The 15,457-nt window shown below is 37.6% G+C and overlaps 1 protein-coding gene across 5 annotated transcripts in view; it reads left to right on the top strand.

Annotated features, from left to right (window-relative positions):
- Positions 1 to 15,457, top strand: part of ZMYM2 (zinc finger MYM-type containing 2) — a 123,041-nt gene that overhangs the window by 12,138 nt on the left and 95,446 nt on the right. The window lies entirely within an intron of this gene.

Below are 15,457 nucleotides of genomic sequence, written 5' to 3'. Positions count from 1 at the left end.
AGTCTTATGGGGGTTGCAGATAAACATACATAATTACAAATTGGATAAATGCAGCTGTGAAAATGTGTATGATCTGAGATGGGACACCTAATTGAGATCAGCGATGGATTAGTGGAGTGTTTAATTCAGGAGGATCTTCCTTTGAGAGAGTAACATTTAAGCAGAGAATAGATGGAAGCATGAAAAGGGAGTCTTTCAGGCAGAGGAAGATCCTGAGATGATGAGCTTGGACTCTTCCACAGCCTGAAATAAGGCTTAGATTAGTTTAGCTGAAGCTTAATGAGCAAGGTGGGCAAGAGTAGGGCTGAAAGTAAACCTAGATTGTCTGTAGGGATCAAATCAGACAGAAATGTTACATACAGATAAGGGGAGGGATTGTAGGCTTCCTCCTAAGCACACTGAAAAGCCATGTAAGAAGTGAATGCTGTAGTCTGGTTTCATTTTTAAGAAGATCTTTAGATTTCCTGGGGATTGTGGTAGATAATGTCAGTATTCCAGCAGAAAAATTATGGACTTCTTGGGTTAGAGGGGTATTAGTAAAGATGGGTGAAAGTGGACAATTTTGAGATTTATTTTGGAAGTAGGATAAGCACTTGATGATGGCAGGTTGTAGGGGAAGAAAGGAGAAAAAATTAAGAATGATTTCCAGATTTCTGTTATTGAGTAGCTAGACACAAAACTTTGTGAAATGGCCAAATCCGGAAGAGGTACAGATCAATGGGGACAGAGCAAGTTAAAAAAAAAACTAGATGAAGAGAGTAGGCAGTTTGGAGTTTTGAAACATCTTGATTGAGATAAATTAAGGCGTTTAGGAGTATTAAGGTATTATTATTATTATTATTTTGAGATGGAGTCTTGCTCTGTTGCTCAGGCTGGAGTGCAATGGCATGATCTCGGCTCACTGCAACCTTCGCCTCTTAGGTTGAAGTGATTCTCCTGCCTCAGCTTCCCAAGTAGCTGAGACTACAGGCATGTGCTACCATGCCTGGCTAATTTTTGCATTTTTAGTAGAGATGGGGTTTCGCTGTGTTGGCCAGGTTGGTCTTAAACTCCTGACCTCGTGATCCACTCCCCTCGGCCTCCCGAAGTGTTGGAACATGTATGAGCCACCGAGCCCAGCCATTAAGGTGTTATTTTAAATCATGGGAGTGGATGAGATCCCTAAAGAAAGTTAAAATTACTTAAAAGTACCTTATAGTTAAATTTTGGTCCTATGGGAGAGAAGAAATTGTTTCTTAACTCTAAAAATTCTAAACCTTAGAGATACTTGAATGAATTAATCAATGTAATCATTTATTTATTAGATCAAAGGGATTTTTGTTTAGACTCTGTCATAACCCTTGAATGGATTTTTAGTAGCTGAGCACATGAATTAAATGGTTCCGATCAGCTTCTAAAGCCAGAATAGCATTGTTTTAGGTATCCAGTAAAGATATGTTAAACAGATTTATGGCTAAATTGTAAACAATGTGCATACATAATTTATGTCATGTGTCTTTGGTTCCCTGGTCCCTGTCTCCATTCTCCAGATGTTAAGAGTATCACTCTAGTGTGTATTACATGTACCCATAAGAATTATTTAGTAATCTTGTGTATGCCTTTTAAAAACATGTATACTATACATATCTTTTTGCAACTTTTTTTTTTTCCACTTAGTGTTATGTCTTAGCTGTCTTTTGGAGTTAATACAAAAAGATCTCCTTTTTAACTGTTGTGAAGTATTTAATGGCATGGATATAATGCAGCTTAGACATTCTTTTGATGGACAGTTTATTTCTAATTTTTTGCTATTATAGATCTGCAAGAAATATACTTGCATTTTCTTTGTATTTATGAGTGATTTCTCTAGGGAAGATTCTGAGAATAGGAATTTCTGAGTCAGAGTGTATGCGTATTATGTAATTTAATAGACAACTGCCAAATTACCCTCCATTATTCCACTATACCAACTGCATTTCCACCACTTCCTCCGCATTCCTCCCAACACTGTATATTATCAAATAGCTAAATTTAATGTTCCCTCTGAAGTATAAGTATCAATTCTTTGATATAGCTGTTACAAATATATATACTTTATGGTATCTTTTTTTTATGTAAATTTTTTCATATAATGGAGAAATCCATGTTATTACTGCAAAAAATGGGAATAACTATAACAAGAAGTTTGTAAGACTTTAATGAAGGAAACTATAAAACAATACCATAGGGCGGCCAGGTACGGTGGCTCACACCTGTAATCCCAGCACTTTGGGAGGCTGAGGTGGGCAGATCCTGAGGTCAGGAGTTTGAGACCAGCCTGGTCAATATGGTAACACCTGTCTCTTCTAAAAATATAAAAATTAGCCAGACATGGTGGTACGTGCCTGTAGTCCCAACTACTCGGGAGGCTGAGGCAGAAGAATTGCTTGAACCCGAGAGGCGGAGGTTGCAGTGACCCGAGATGGCACTACTGCACTGCAGCCTGGGCAACAGAGTGAGACTCTTTCTCAAAAACAAACAAACAAATGAAAACAATACCATAGAGCAAGCTTGTCCAGCCTGAGGCCCCCAGATCACATGCCACCTAGGAAATCTTTGAATGTGGTTCAACACAAATTCGTAAACCGTCTTAAAACACTATGAGATTTTTTTGCGATTTTTGTTGTTAGTGCATCAGCTATCATTAATGTGAGTGTATTTTATGTGTAGCCAATGACACATTCATCCAGTGTGGCCAGGGAAGCTAAAAGACTGGACACCTGTACCGTAGGGTATATAAGAAAACTTTAAATGGAAAGATGTTCATATATCTGAGTGGGAAGACTTCAGTAATGTAAACATGTTAAATTTGTCTCCAAATTAATCTCTTAAATTCATTGAAACCCTAATCAAATCCCAGTATATTTGCATATCTTACCAACTTTAAAAGGTAGAAGAGGGTAAACAGAAACTCATTCTTCTTCCCTCTGATTCATCTACTCAATTCTTTTCCCTAGAGGCAAACCACTGTTGTCATTTTCCTGGGCATTTATCCAGAGAGAGAGAGAGAGAGAGAGAGAGAGAGAGAGAGAGAGAGAGTGAGAGTGTGTGTGTGTGTGTGTTTTATACCTTGTGTGTGTGTGGTGTGTTTATGTATTGTTCTATACTGCGTGTGTGTGTGTATGTGTGTGTGTGTGTGTGTGTGGTGTGTTGTGTTTATGTATTGTTCTATACCTTGCTGTTACACTTAATTTTTATGTGCGGTTATTCCTTACTAGCATGTAAGTCCATTTAGAGTTGCTTCATTGTTTCAAAGTGCTGCCTAGTATTTTGTTGTATATCTTTGTCATCATTAATTTTATCGGTTGTCTTTTACGGTTAAAAGGACACTTAGATTGTTTAAAATCTTTTGATTTTACCATAAATATCCTTTCACGTTTTGTTTTTTACAATATGAGATAATACATCTGTTGGATGGATGCCTAAAAGTAGAATTTCTTGGTCAAAGAAATATTTTTCTAGTTGCCCTCTATGTAATCGTACCAGTTTACGGAATGGAAGTCTTACTCACAGGATATTGTTAAGAATTGTTGGGCCTTTGTTACTATAAGAGAAAATTGGTGGCCCTTCAGAATTTAAGTAGTATTTTTGTAAGTATATATTTAAGAGTGATGCTTCCTTTTTTTTGTGAACTGTGTTTTTTTTTTTTTTGTCCTTTATTCTATTTGTTTGTTGGTTTATCTCATTGATTGTAGGAGCTCTTTGTCTTCATTTTATTATGAGTTACAAATTTTTTTTTCATAGTGTATCATTGCTTTTGGCATTTTTTTCCCCAGATGATGTCTTTTTTTTTCTTTTCTAAAGAAAAAAAACCAGTAAAATATAGTAACATAAAATTGACTATTTTCTTTTTTGAGACAGAATCTCGCTCTGTTGCCAGGCTGGAGTGCAGTGGTGTGATCTTGGCTCATTGCGACTTCTGCCTCCCGGATTCAAGTGATTCTCCTGCCTCAGTCTCCCAGGTAGCTGGGACTGTAGGTGTGTGCCACCACACCTAGCTAATTTTTGTTTTTTAAATAGAGACGGGGTTTCACCATGTTGGCCAGGATGGGCTCAATCTCTTGACCTTCTGATTCCCCTTCTTCAGCCTCCCAAAGTGCTGGGATTACAGGCATGAGCCACTGTGCCCGGCCAAATTGACTTTTTTTTTTTTTTTTTTTTTTTTTTTTACCATTTTTAAGGGTACACAATTTTGAGGCATTAAACACATTCACAATTTCTTGCAAAAATCAACATCGATTGCCAGAATGTTTTCATCATCCCAAATAGAAACTATATTCATTATCATTCCTCATCTCGCTTCCCTCCAGCCCCTGGTAACTTCTGTTCTACCTTTTGTTTCTATGAATTTGCTTATAATATCGAACTACCTCATGAATGGAATCACAATATTTGTCCTTTTGTGTCTGACCTACTTCACTTAGCATGTTTTCAAAATTCATCTGTGTTGTAGTATGTGTTAGAATTTTATTCATTGTTAAAGCTGTATATATTCCCCTGTATGTGTTTACCAACATTTTATTTATCCATTCACTTTTTGTTGGACACATAGGTTGTTTTCACCTTTTGGCCATTGGGAAAATGCTTTTGTGATCATTGTTGTACAAGTATCTTTTCTGAGTCATTGCTTTCAGTTATTTTGGGTATATATCTTAGAATGAAATTGATGGGTCATAGGTTAATATCCATATGTGACTTTGGGAAACCATTAAACTGTTTTCCACGGTATGGTACCATTTTACGTTTTTACCAGCAATACACAAGGGTTCTAATTTCTGAAGGTCTTTATCAGTACTTAAGTTTTTCTTTTATTTTTTTTAAAAAAACTTTTTTTCTCTGTTTTTAAAATTTATGTATGTGTGTAATAACTTAGAGATGGAGTCTTGCTGTGTTACCCAGGCTGGTCTTGAACTTCTGGCCTTAATTTAGTCTTTCACCTTGGCCTTCCAAAGCACTGGGATTATAGGTGTGAGCCACCACTCCTGACCTTTTTTAGAAAAATGGCAATCCTAATGAGTGTGAAATGATACTTTATTTTTTCTCTTTTTTATTTTAAATTGTAAAAAAAAAAAAACCATAAAATTTACCATTTTCACCACTTTTAAGTGTACAGCTCAGTATTTTTAAGTATATTCACATGTCACACAGTGACATGGATATCTAGAGATATCCAGACCTTTTTTATTTTATAATATCAAAACTCTGCCTATTAAAAAACAGTTCCACATCATTATCTTCTTGAGCCCCTGGTAACCACCATTTTACTTTCTGTTTATGAATCAGACTACTTTAGATACTTCATATAAGTGGAATCATGCAGTATTTGGCTTTTTGTGACTGGCTGTTTTCATGTAGCATGATGTCTTCATGGTTCTTCTATGTTATAGCATGTGTCAGAATTTTCTTCCTTTTAGAGGCTGAATACTAGTCTATTGTATGTATATGTCTTTTAGGTCTAGGTAGTTTATGGTGTTGTTTAAGCCCCTTCCAACTCATTATTGATCTTCTGTTTGGTGGTTCTATCCATTTTTGGAAGGGTAAAATGAAGTCTCCAACTATTATAGAGTTCTGTGTGTCTCCCTCCTTTTAATTCTGGTAATTTTTGCTTTACTATATTTTGGGGCTTCGTTATTAGGTATCTATATGTTTAGAACCTGCTGTTTCTTCTTGCTAGAATGAACCTTTCGTCAATATGTAATTCCTTTGTCTCATAACCTTTTTTTTTTTAATTTAAAGTTAATTCTGATATTAGTATAGTAACTCCAGTTCTCATTTTGTTAATATTTGCATGTAATAGGTATTCTGTCCTTTTACTTAACTATTCTATATTTTTGTATCTGATGTGAATCTTTTTCTTTAAATTGAGATGGGATCTCGCTTTGTTGCCCAGGTTGTTCTCTTAACTCTTGGGCTCAGGTAATCCTCCCATTTTGGGCCCCCAAAGCGTTGGGATTACAGGCATGAGTGTGGTGCCTGGCCCTGAAGTGAATCTTCTGTATACAGCATATAGGTGGATCGTGTTTTTAAAAAGTTAGTCTGCCAGTATATATCTAAGGTAATTCTTCATAAGGATTTACCTCTGCCATTTTGCTGTTTTCTGCATGTCTTATGTTTTTTCTTTCCATTTCTTCTATTGCTTTTTATGTTAAATTTTTCTCTAGTATGTCATTTGATTTCCTTCTTTTCTATATATTTTAAAAGTTTTTTTTTTTTTTTAATGGTTACCTTGGGGATTAAAATAGGCATCTTAAATTTATAATAACATACTGCAAATAATTTTGTTTCAGAGGTATACACTCTACTGCTGTACTTGTATTTGTATTATTGTCATAGATTACATCTGTATATGTTGTGTGCTCATTAATATAAATTTAAAATTACTGTTTTTTAAGTTTTTTTTTAAGATGGAGTTTAACTCTTGTTGCCCAGACTGGAGTGCAATGGCGCTATCTTGGCTCACCACAACCTCTGCCTCCTGGGTTCAAGCGATTCTCCTGCCTCAGCCTCCTAAGTAGCTGGGGTTACAGGCGTGTACCACTATGCCTGGCGAATTTTGTATTTTTAGTAGAGATGATATTTCTCCATTTTGGTCAGGCTTCCAGCCTAAATTACTGTTTTATATCTTTATCTTTTATATTATTTTAAAAAATTAATTATAGGCTGGGTGTGGTGGCTCACTCCTGTAATCCCAGCACTTTGGGAGGCCAAGGTGGGTACATAATGAGGTCAAGAGATGGAGACTATCCTGACCAACATGGTGAAACCCCAGCTCTATTAAAATACAAAAAATTAGCTGGGCGTGGTGGCGTGTGCCTACAGTCCTGGCTACTCAGGAGGCTGAGGCAGGGTAATCTCTTGAAACCCGGGAGGTGGAGGTTGCAATGAGCCGAGATGACACCACTGCATTCCAGCCTGGCCACAGCAAGACTCATCTCAAAAAACAAAAAAAAAATTAATTATAAACCTAAAGTACATTACTGTTAGCTTTTCTGTTATCTCCTTAGTTACCTTTACTTTTCACTTGTATTCTTTATTTCTTCTTACCATGATGAGTTGCTGTTCAGTGTTTTATCATTTTTGCTCTCTTTAGCATTTCATGTTGGGCAGGTCTGCAGGAAATGAACATCTTTCTGCTTTTGCTTATCTGGAAATATCTTAATTTCTCCTTATTTTTGGAGGGATTTTTTGCTGCATATAGAATTCTTGGCCGACAGATTTTTTTTTCTCCCTTTTCTGTACATTTTAAATATGTCATCCCACTGGCTTCTGGAAAAGACATCTGTGGTTTCTGATGAAAAATATGCTGATAATCTAAATAATCTAATGAAGATCTCTTGAACCACATGCGTCTTTTCTCTCTTGCTGCTTTCAAAATTGCTGCTCTCTTTAAGGTCCACAATGGGCGTAGACGTGGATATCTTTGAGTTTATCCTGCTTTTGAAGTTTGTTGAACTTCTTGGTTATGTATATTTATCATCATCATATTTGGGCAGTTTTCAGCCATTATTTCTTCAAATGTTTTGTTAACTTTGGAAATCTGATTCTCCCAGTCTTTTTAGATTGAAGATTTTTTACTTGTTGAGAGATAGAGCCATTCATGTGCCTTTTTCTGAACTTTTTTTTTTTCACAGTTTATGTTTCTTGTTTGTAGGCACTGGAGTTTCTGTTCTATTATCTTTTTGGTAAAGTAGTGACCTGACAAAGATTTCCTTAAATGTCTGCATAGAAAAGAAAAAGGATCATGTTCTCAGTAAATCTGATAGATGCTGCAGGGAAAGCTGCTCCTGCCCAGGAGGCTGAAACCAAGGTGTCCGCTCCAGACCAGCCCAAACACACAATTCCAAATTTTGATAAAAGTTAATCACTGCCAGCCCTGTGTCCAGCCAGCTGTTCCAGGAACACAGTGTGCTGTTCTCACAGCTGAGTTGGGGTAAGGAATGAGGGATAGTGGCTGGTTTGTACTATTCACTTACGAATGATCACCAGTCTCTCCTCCATCGCTCCTGTAGTTGTTTTAGGTGTACAGTCAAGTTCTGGAGATCCAAAGTAGCTGGTTCCAGTCATTTTTTGCCACTCAGTTGTTGCTTGGGTGGAAGTACCCATATCTAGAACTTCCCACCACCATTTTGCCTCATTTCACCTAAAGTCTCTGTCTTCATCTGTATTTTTTCTTTTTAAAAAATTTTGTTAATAGAGTCTCGTTCTGTCGCCAGGTGCCAGGCTGGAGTGCAGTGGCGCGATTTTGGCTCACTGCAACCTCTGCCTCCCGGGTTCAAGCAGTTCTCCTGCCTCAGCCTCCCGAGTAGCTGGGACTACAGGTGTGCGCCACCATGCCCAGCTAATTTTTGTATTTTTTTAGTAGAGACGGGGTTTCACCATGTTGACCGTGATGGTATCGATCTCTTGACCTCGTGAGCCGCCTGCCTCGGCCTCCCAAATATACCTATTTTTTTAATGTCATATTTACAAGGATCTTCTAACTTTAAAATTATAAAAATAAAAAATGTTCAGTATTCTTATAATTTACTTTTACATTAAAATTTTTATTAAATATATATATATATATATATATATAATCTTTATTTTAAGGTACTTAGGAAATTGATTCTCTTCTTTTGGCCACCCTGGAGTGCAGTGGCATGGTCTCGGCTCACTGCATCCTCTGCCTCCAAATTTAAGTGATTCTCTTGCCTCAGCCTCCTGAGTAGCTGGAACTACAGGCATGTGCCATCTTGCTGCCTAATATTTTGTATTTTTAGTAGAGACTGGGTTTCACTGTGTTAGCCAGGATGGTCTTGATCTCCTGACTTTGTGATCCACCCACCTTGGCCTCCCAAAGTGCTGGGATTAGAGGCATGAGCCACTGTGCCTGGCCAATAATTTTTAAATTTAAGACTTTATTTTACATAAACATTTATTATGTATGGTAAGGGGTAGGTGGCTCCCCAAATTTTTATTTTTATATTGGAATTTCTTTTGGTGTGAGACAGGAATTCAAAGTAATATTTCTCAGTTGCTTCCCAGTTGTTTTAGACTGCCTTACTGAAAAATCTATATCCCCTATTGAAATTTCATTGAATATTAAACTTCTTGATAAATTGGGTCTATTTCATACTCTTGTCTGTCTGTTCTATCTGTTCTTATTCTATACCTCACTGTTTTATTTATTGTAGTTTCATAATATGCTAGTTTCTTCTCTTACTCATCTCTTTTTATGATTTTCCTGTTCTTGGCCGGGTGCTGTGGCTCACGCTTGTAATCCCAGCACTTTGGGAGGCCAAGCGGGGCAGATCACTTGAGGTCAGGAGTTGGAGACCACCCAGCCCAACATGGTGAAACCTCATCTCTAGTAAAAATATAAAAAGTTAGCTGGGCGTGATGACAGACTCCTGTAATCTCAGCTACTTGGGAGGCTGAGGCGTAAGAATCACTTGAACATGGGAGGCGAAGGTTGCAGTGAGCTGAGATTACACCACTGCCTGGGCAGTAGAACGAAACTCACTCTCAAAGAAAAAAAAAAAAGAATTTTCTGTTCTTGCTTATTTTTCCATATAAATTTGAGAATCAGCTTATCTAATTAAAAATTCTGTTAGTATTTTTATTGGGATCAAAGTAAGTTTACAGATAATTTAGGAAAAATCGATATCTTTATGTTATTGAATCTTGCTTTGGAATTAGATTTGTTTTTGTTGGTATTAGTATCATGATGAACTCATAGATTTAAGCATATTTGAGGCCAGGCATGGTGGCTCATGCCTGTAATCCCAGTACTTTGAGAGGCTGAGGCAGAAAGATTGCTTTACGGCCAGGAGTTCAAGACTAGCCTGAGCAACATAAGGAGACCTTGTCTCTACAAAAAATAAAACAATTAGCTAGGCATGGTGGCACATGTCTGTAGCCCTAGCTTCTCAGGAGGCTGAAGTGGTAAAATCACTTAAGCATGTAAGTCCAGAAGTTCAAGGCTGCAGTGAGCTATGATCATGCCATTGCACTCCAGCCTGGGTTGCCAGTGAGACCCTGCCTCTAAAAAACAAACAAAAAAACCCCTCAAAACCACATATTTGATGTGTTTTAATTAATTGCAGTGATTTTTATTCATGTTCAAATTGTCCTGTCTTTGGCCAGTTGGAACCTATTCGTGTTGGCTCTGGAGTCCTTTCAACTCCCCCATTAGTCTACAGTAGCTTTCTTGCTGTCTACTATAAGCAGGTGTTCTAGGCTAATCTTACACATTTCCTGCCTCTGACCTGCAATATACCATTTCTCTAAGGAACCCTGGTTTCAGTAGGTGGGAAATGGTATTTTCATCTATTGGATTTTAAGTTTCTGCACTCATATTTTTAACACGGAAGAGTACATTTTTCCTCCTGTAAATAAGATTTTTTTTCCTGGCATTATGTTCATATTTTGTGGGTATCTTTTCTTATCTCTCTGAATATATTAATTATTTTCTTAAAAGATTCCCCCCTTTATAGTTACCAATTCTACCAAGTTGAGTTTTTCATTCTGTTTTTTTCATCATGAAGGTATTTTGCATATCTTTACTCAGCTGTTAAGTAGTCCTTGGTTGTCTGTTCATGGTTAAGAATGCATATCTAAAAGCTGTTTGGACACTCTGAGCCATTGGGGATCACAGTACACTGTTGATGTCACACTTCATTAAGGGATGATCTGGGTGAGTGTTTGTTGGGAAATCTCCATTCTTGGGTATCTTTTTATGAAATCATGTTTCCAGGAAAAGCCTTCCAATTTCCTGAATGGGAAGACGTGTAACTTGCAGTTTTAGGTGGAGATTAGGTCTCAACACCAGTACTGAGTATGCATCAGTTTATTTTATACCTCAGATTCAGCTGAAAGAAGGGGCTTGTCTCTGAACTGTATCTGGTATCTTCCTGTCCAAAGTCAATCTTGTACTTACTCCACAGATTAAGCTTCTGGATTTATTTGGATGGGAAAGGAAATGTTGGTTTCTAATTGCTTTTCAACTAGTTTTTACTGTGTTGTCTGTTAGCTGTCTTTTTTTTTTTTTTTTTTTTTTAGACAGAGTCTTGTTCTTTCACCCAGGTTGAAGTGCAGTGGCTTGTTAGCAGTTCACTGCCATATCTGCCTCCCAGGCTCAAGTGATTCTCATGCCTCAGCCTCCTAAGTAGCAGGGATGACAGGCATGCGCCACCATGCCCGTCTAATTCTTGTATTTTTAGTAGAGATGGGGTTTCACCATGTTGGCCAGGCTGGTCTCGAACTCCTAACATAAAGTGATCCTCCTGCCTTGGCGTCCGAAACATTAGCTGTTCTAAGTACACCATCCCCTTTGCAGAAGAGATGTTGCCATTAGGTTGGTGCAAAAGTAATTGCGATTTTTGCCATTACTTTCAGTGGTTCCTGAACCTATTTGGCTTTCTATTTTGAACTGTCGCCTCATTCCTCTGAAAATTATTATGTTGATGAAGATACTTCCTACCTTGGGACGTGAATATTAACTACAGTTTCATTTGTAATTTGTTCATTTTAAAACTTTGCTTCCTGTGGGTTCAATGTTTATCTTTTTCAGGCCTGCTAAGTCAGTTATAACTAATCCATGCTTGTCTGCTCTCCCTCTTCCAAAATTTTAGTGCACTTGAATTTTCTCCTATCTCTTTTTCCTTGTAGGTTTGTCCTTTAAAAAAAAAAAATCCCCTTGTTGTAGGTTTACTTGACTTTTGGATGGGAGCAAAATTTTATGGCCATCCAGTTAGTTGACTGATTTCTGCATATTAATTTGTTATTTAGATAAAATTATTTTACTATATAAACTCACTGTCTGTAATAGTTTTTCAGGGAAATCTTTTGGGTCTTTGAGATAAAGAATTTATAATTTATATATAATATTTTCGCCTTTCACCTTTTTATATCTCTTCATATATTTTTTGTATAATTGCATTGACTGTTACTTCTAGAACATTGCTATATGGTAATATTAAAAGGATGTTCTTATCTTCTTCTTGACTTTAATTGTAATGCTTTTAATAAATCCTATTTTATTAGGAAGTTTTCTTTTTTTTCTTTTTTGAGATAAGAGTTTCGCTCTGTTGCCCAGGCCGATGTGCAGTGGCACAGTCTTGGCTCAATGTAGCCTCAACCTCCTGGGTTCAGGTGGTCCTCAGGCCTCAGTCCCTTAAGTAGCTGGGACCACAGGCGTGCATCACTATGTGCATCTAATTTTCCTATTTTTTGTGGAAATGGGGTTTCTCCATGTTGCTCAGGCTGATCTCCAACACCTGGGCTCAAGAAGTCTGCCCGCCATGGCCTCCTAAAGTGCTGGGATTACAGGCGTGAGCCACTGTGTCCAGCCAGGAATTTTTATTCTTAACGTTTTAAATCTGTCATATTAACTCAGAACTATTATAAGCGCCATGAATACATACTGACTTACAATACTCTTTGCTGTAAAACAGAATTCACCTTAGCTTTCTTTGTAGTTCTTTAACAAACTTAGCATTTAGATAGACTTGTAAGGAAGAAGATGATGAATATTTTTGTTGAAGTACTTTGAAGTGCTTTGTGATTTTATTTTTTGAAGGTTCATCAGCCTTTGTCATCAAGTACTGATATTTTCTTGATACAAATATATTTTAACTATCACCTTTTCATTGTTTTTCATGACATCAGCTGTTGTGTTAATTCTCACTGAATCAAAATAAAGACCAAATAAAACTAAAAGCATTTATGATTTATAATGTAGAGTATCACAGGGCAGCTTAAAAATTAATTGGAAACCTACCGAAATTCTGAGGTACAAACACCAGTTGTCTGGTAATTATTTAGGAGTTAGGTAAGTATTTAGGAGTGTGCAAAGTAGTTTTCATATTCAGTTATATCTTTGAAATAGAAGAAAAGGCATGTGAACTATTTTTATACCATGTACTATGGTAAAATGGAAACTCAGAAAAGTTATTTGTTCAGTATTAAACAGCTAGTTAGAATTGCCTGGAGGTAGAAGAGTGGTGACTACATGGAGTAGATTTTACTTGGATAATGGAGAAGTGGTCAACTTCTAATTAGATTGCCTTTCTTTAAAGAACTAAGTAGCTGTTTTGTGGTTGAAATGTTGTTTCGATGATCTGTAGAAGTGACCAATATTATTTACAGTCTGATTTGAAAATAGCTGTCATAGTTGAATGGTTACTCTGTTTTGAGAAGTAGATTGCTGCAGGGATCTAACTGTGGTAAAGAAAGTCCTATTTTGGTCAGGCACGGTGGTCATACCTGTAATCCCAGCACTTTGGGAGGCTAAGGCAGGCGGATCATGAGGCCAGGAGTTCGAGACCAGCCTGACCAATATGGTGAAACTCTGGCTGTACTAAAAAATACAAAAATTAGGCGCGCACCTGTAGTCCCAGCTATTCGTGTGGCTGAGGCAGGAGGATCGCTGGAATCTGGGAGGCAGAGGTTGCAGTGAGCTGAGAGCATGCCATTGCACTCCATTCTGGGCGACAGAGTGAGACTCCCATCTCAAAAACAAACAACAACAACAAAAGAAAGTCCTATTTTATGCTACACTGTTTTCTTCTAAGGAGACTGAATTGACACATAGCAGCCACCAGAGGGAACTGTGAAATCAGCTCTAGTTTTTCTGCCCCAGAAGTGGTTTTCTTCTTTTTCAAATATGCCAAAAGAAAGGAGCCAAAGAACATATATATTTAAAGCCTATGCATTTTATAACACCTGTAGATATGGGCTGAGCTGTTACCTCATTTCTCAGAAAATCATTATGTTGATCAGCACCTTATGACAGGTGAATGTTAGCTACAAGTTTAGCGTCATTGTTTTGTTGTTAAGACAGGGTTTCACTCTGTTACGGCCCAGGCTGGAGTGTAGTGGCATGATCTGTGCTCACAGCAACCTCTGCCTCCCTGGCTCAAGTGATCCTCCCACCTCAGCCCCCTAAGTAGCTGGGACGACAGAAGTGCACCTCTACGGCAAGCTAATTTTTGTAGAGTCAGGATTTCACCCTGTCGCCAGGGTTGGTTTCTTAACTCTTGGATGCAAGTTATGTGCCTGCCTCTGTCTCCTAAAGTACTGGGATTACAGGTGTGAGCTACCATGCCCCATTCGTTGTTTTTTAAACCCCATTGTGGCATAGAACTTTGGACTTGCTATTCCTTTTGAAACTTGGGTATTTTGAATATTGATTTGGTTATTTTATTGAATGGCTGTGTTTTTTAAAAAATAAGAGCTGTGACTGGGTGCACTGGTTTGGCGCAGTGGTTTATGCCTGTAATCTCAGCACTTTGGGAGGCTGAGGTAGGCAGATCATGAGGTCAGGAGTTCAAGACCAGCCTGGCCAATGAAGTGAAACCCTGTCTCTACTAAAAATACAAAAAGTTAGCTGGATATTGTGGCATGCGTCTGTAATCTCAGCTATTCGGGATGCTGAGGCAGGAAAATTGCTTGAACCTGGGAGGCAGAAGTTGTAGTGAGCTGAGATAGTGCCACTGCACTCCAGCCTAGGTGGCAGTGCAAGACTCTGTCTCAAGAAAAGAAAAAAAGCCACATTATTTATTTACATTATTGTTTAATACTTAATTTCATTTTGCTTAATAGCTGTGAATATTTAAATCCTGACCTCTACCATTTTACTGCTGTGTTTTGGGCAGCTTACTTAACTGTTGAGGATTTAAAAAAATCTGTACAATTGAGAGAATTGTGATTTTAGTTCAAGGGGTTGCTATGGTGTTTGACATGAATATTTGGCCCATAATAAGCATTAAGGAAATATTAGCTATCACTGAATGACAGTACTTGTGTTAAAAAAAATTTTAATTGAGTTAGTTATAATTTTGAATGAAAATGTTATTCAGTATACATCAATTTTTAAAACTTTCTGTAATGGAAATGTTAAGAAAAGTTATTTTCAAGTTTACTTAAAAGTAAAGGGCTGGGCGCAGTGGCTCACACCTGTAATCCCAGCACTTTGGGAGGCCGAGGTGGGCGGATCACGTGAGGTTGGGAGTTCAAGACCAGCCTGACCAGCATGGAGAAACCCCGTCTCTACTAAAGAAACAAAATTAGCCGGGCATGGTGGCGTATGCCTGTAATCCCAGCTACTCGGGAGGCTGAGGCAGGAGAATCGCTTGAACTCGGGAGGCAGAGGTTGCAGTGAGCTGAGATCAATCACATCGTTGAGCCTGGGCAACAAGAGCAAAACTCTGTCTCCAAAAGAAAAAAGCCAAAAAGCAACTAAAGCACATATCTGAAACTTTCTCCTTAGTATATCTTATTTTTGCTATAAGGAGGCTTTCCTTATTAAGGTACTGTCTTAATGATGTTTATATTTTAATTTTTAAAATAATATCTTAGGATATGGAGTAGTGATTTGTAGGTCTTTGGATAAAGCAAATAATCACCTTTCTTTTTTTGTTTGTTTTTGTTTGTTTTTTCTGAGATGGCAGTCTTCCTA

This window comes from Sapajus apella, unplaced genomic scaffold, assembly GCF_009761245.1.
Source record: "Sapajus apella isolate SASKATOON/1434 unplaced genomic scaffold, GSC_monkey_1.0 scaffold114, whole genome shotgun sequence".
Taxonomy (NCBI): Eukaryota; Metazoa; Chordata; class Mammalia; order Primates; family Cebidae; genus Sapajus; species Sapajus apella.
This window is presented reverse-complemented; position numbering and strand designations above follow the sequence as displayed.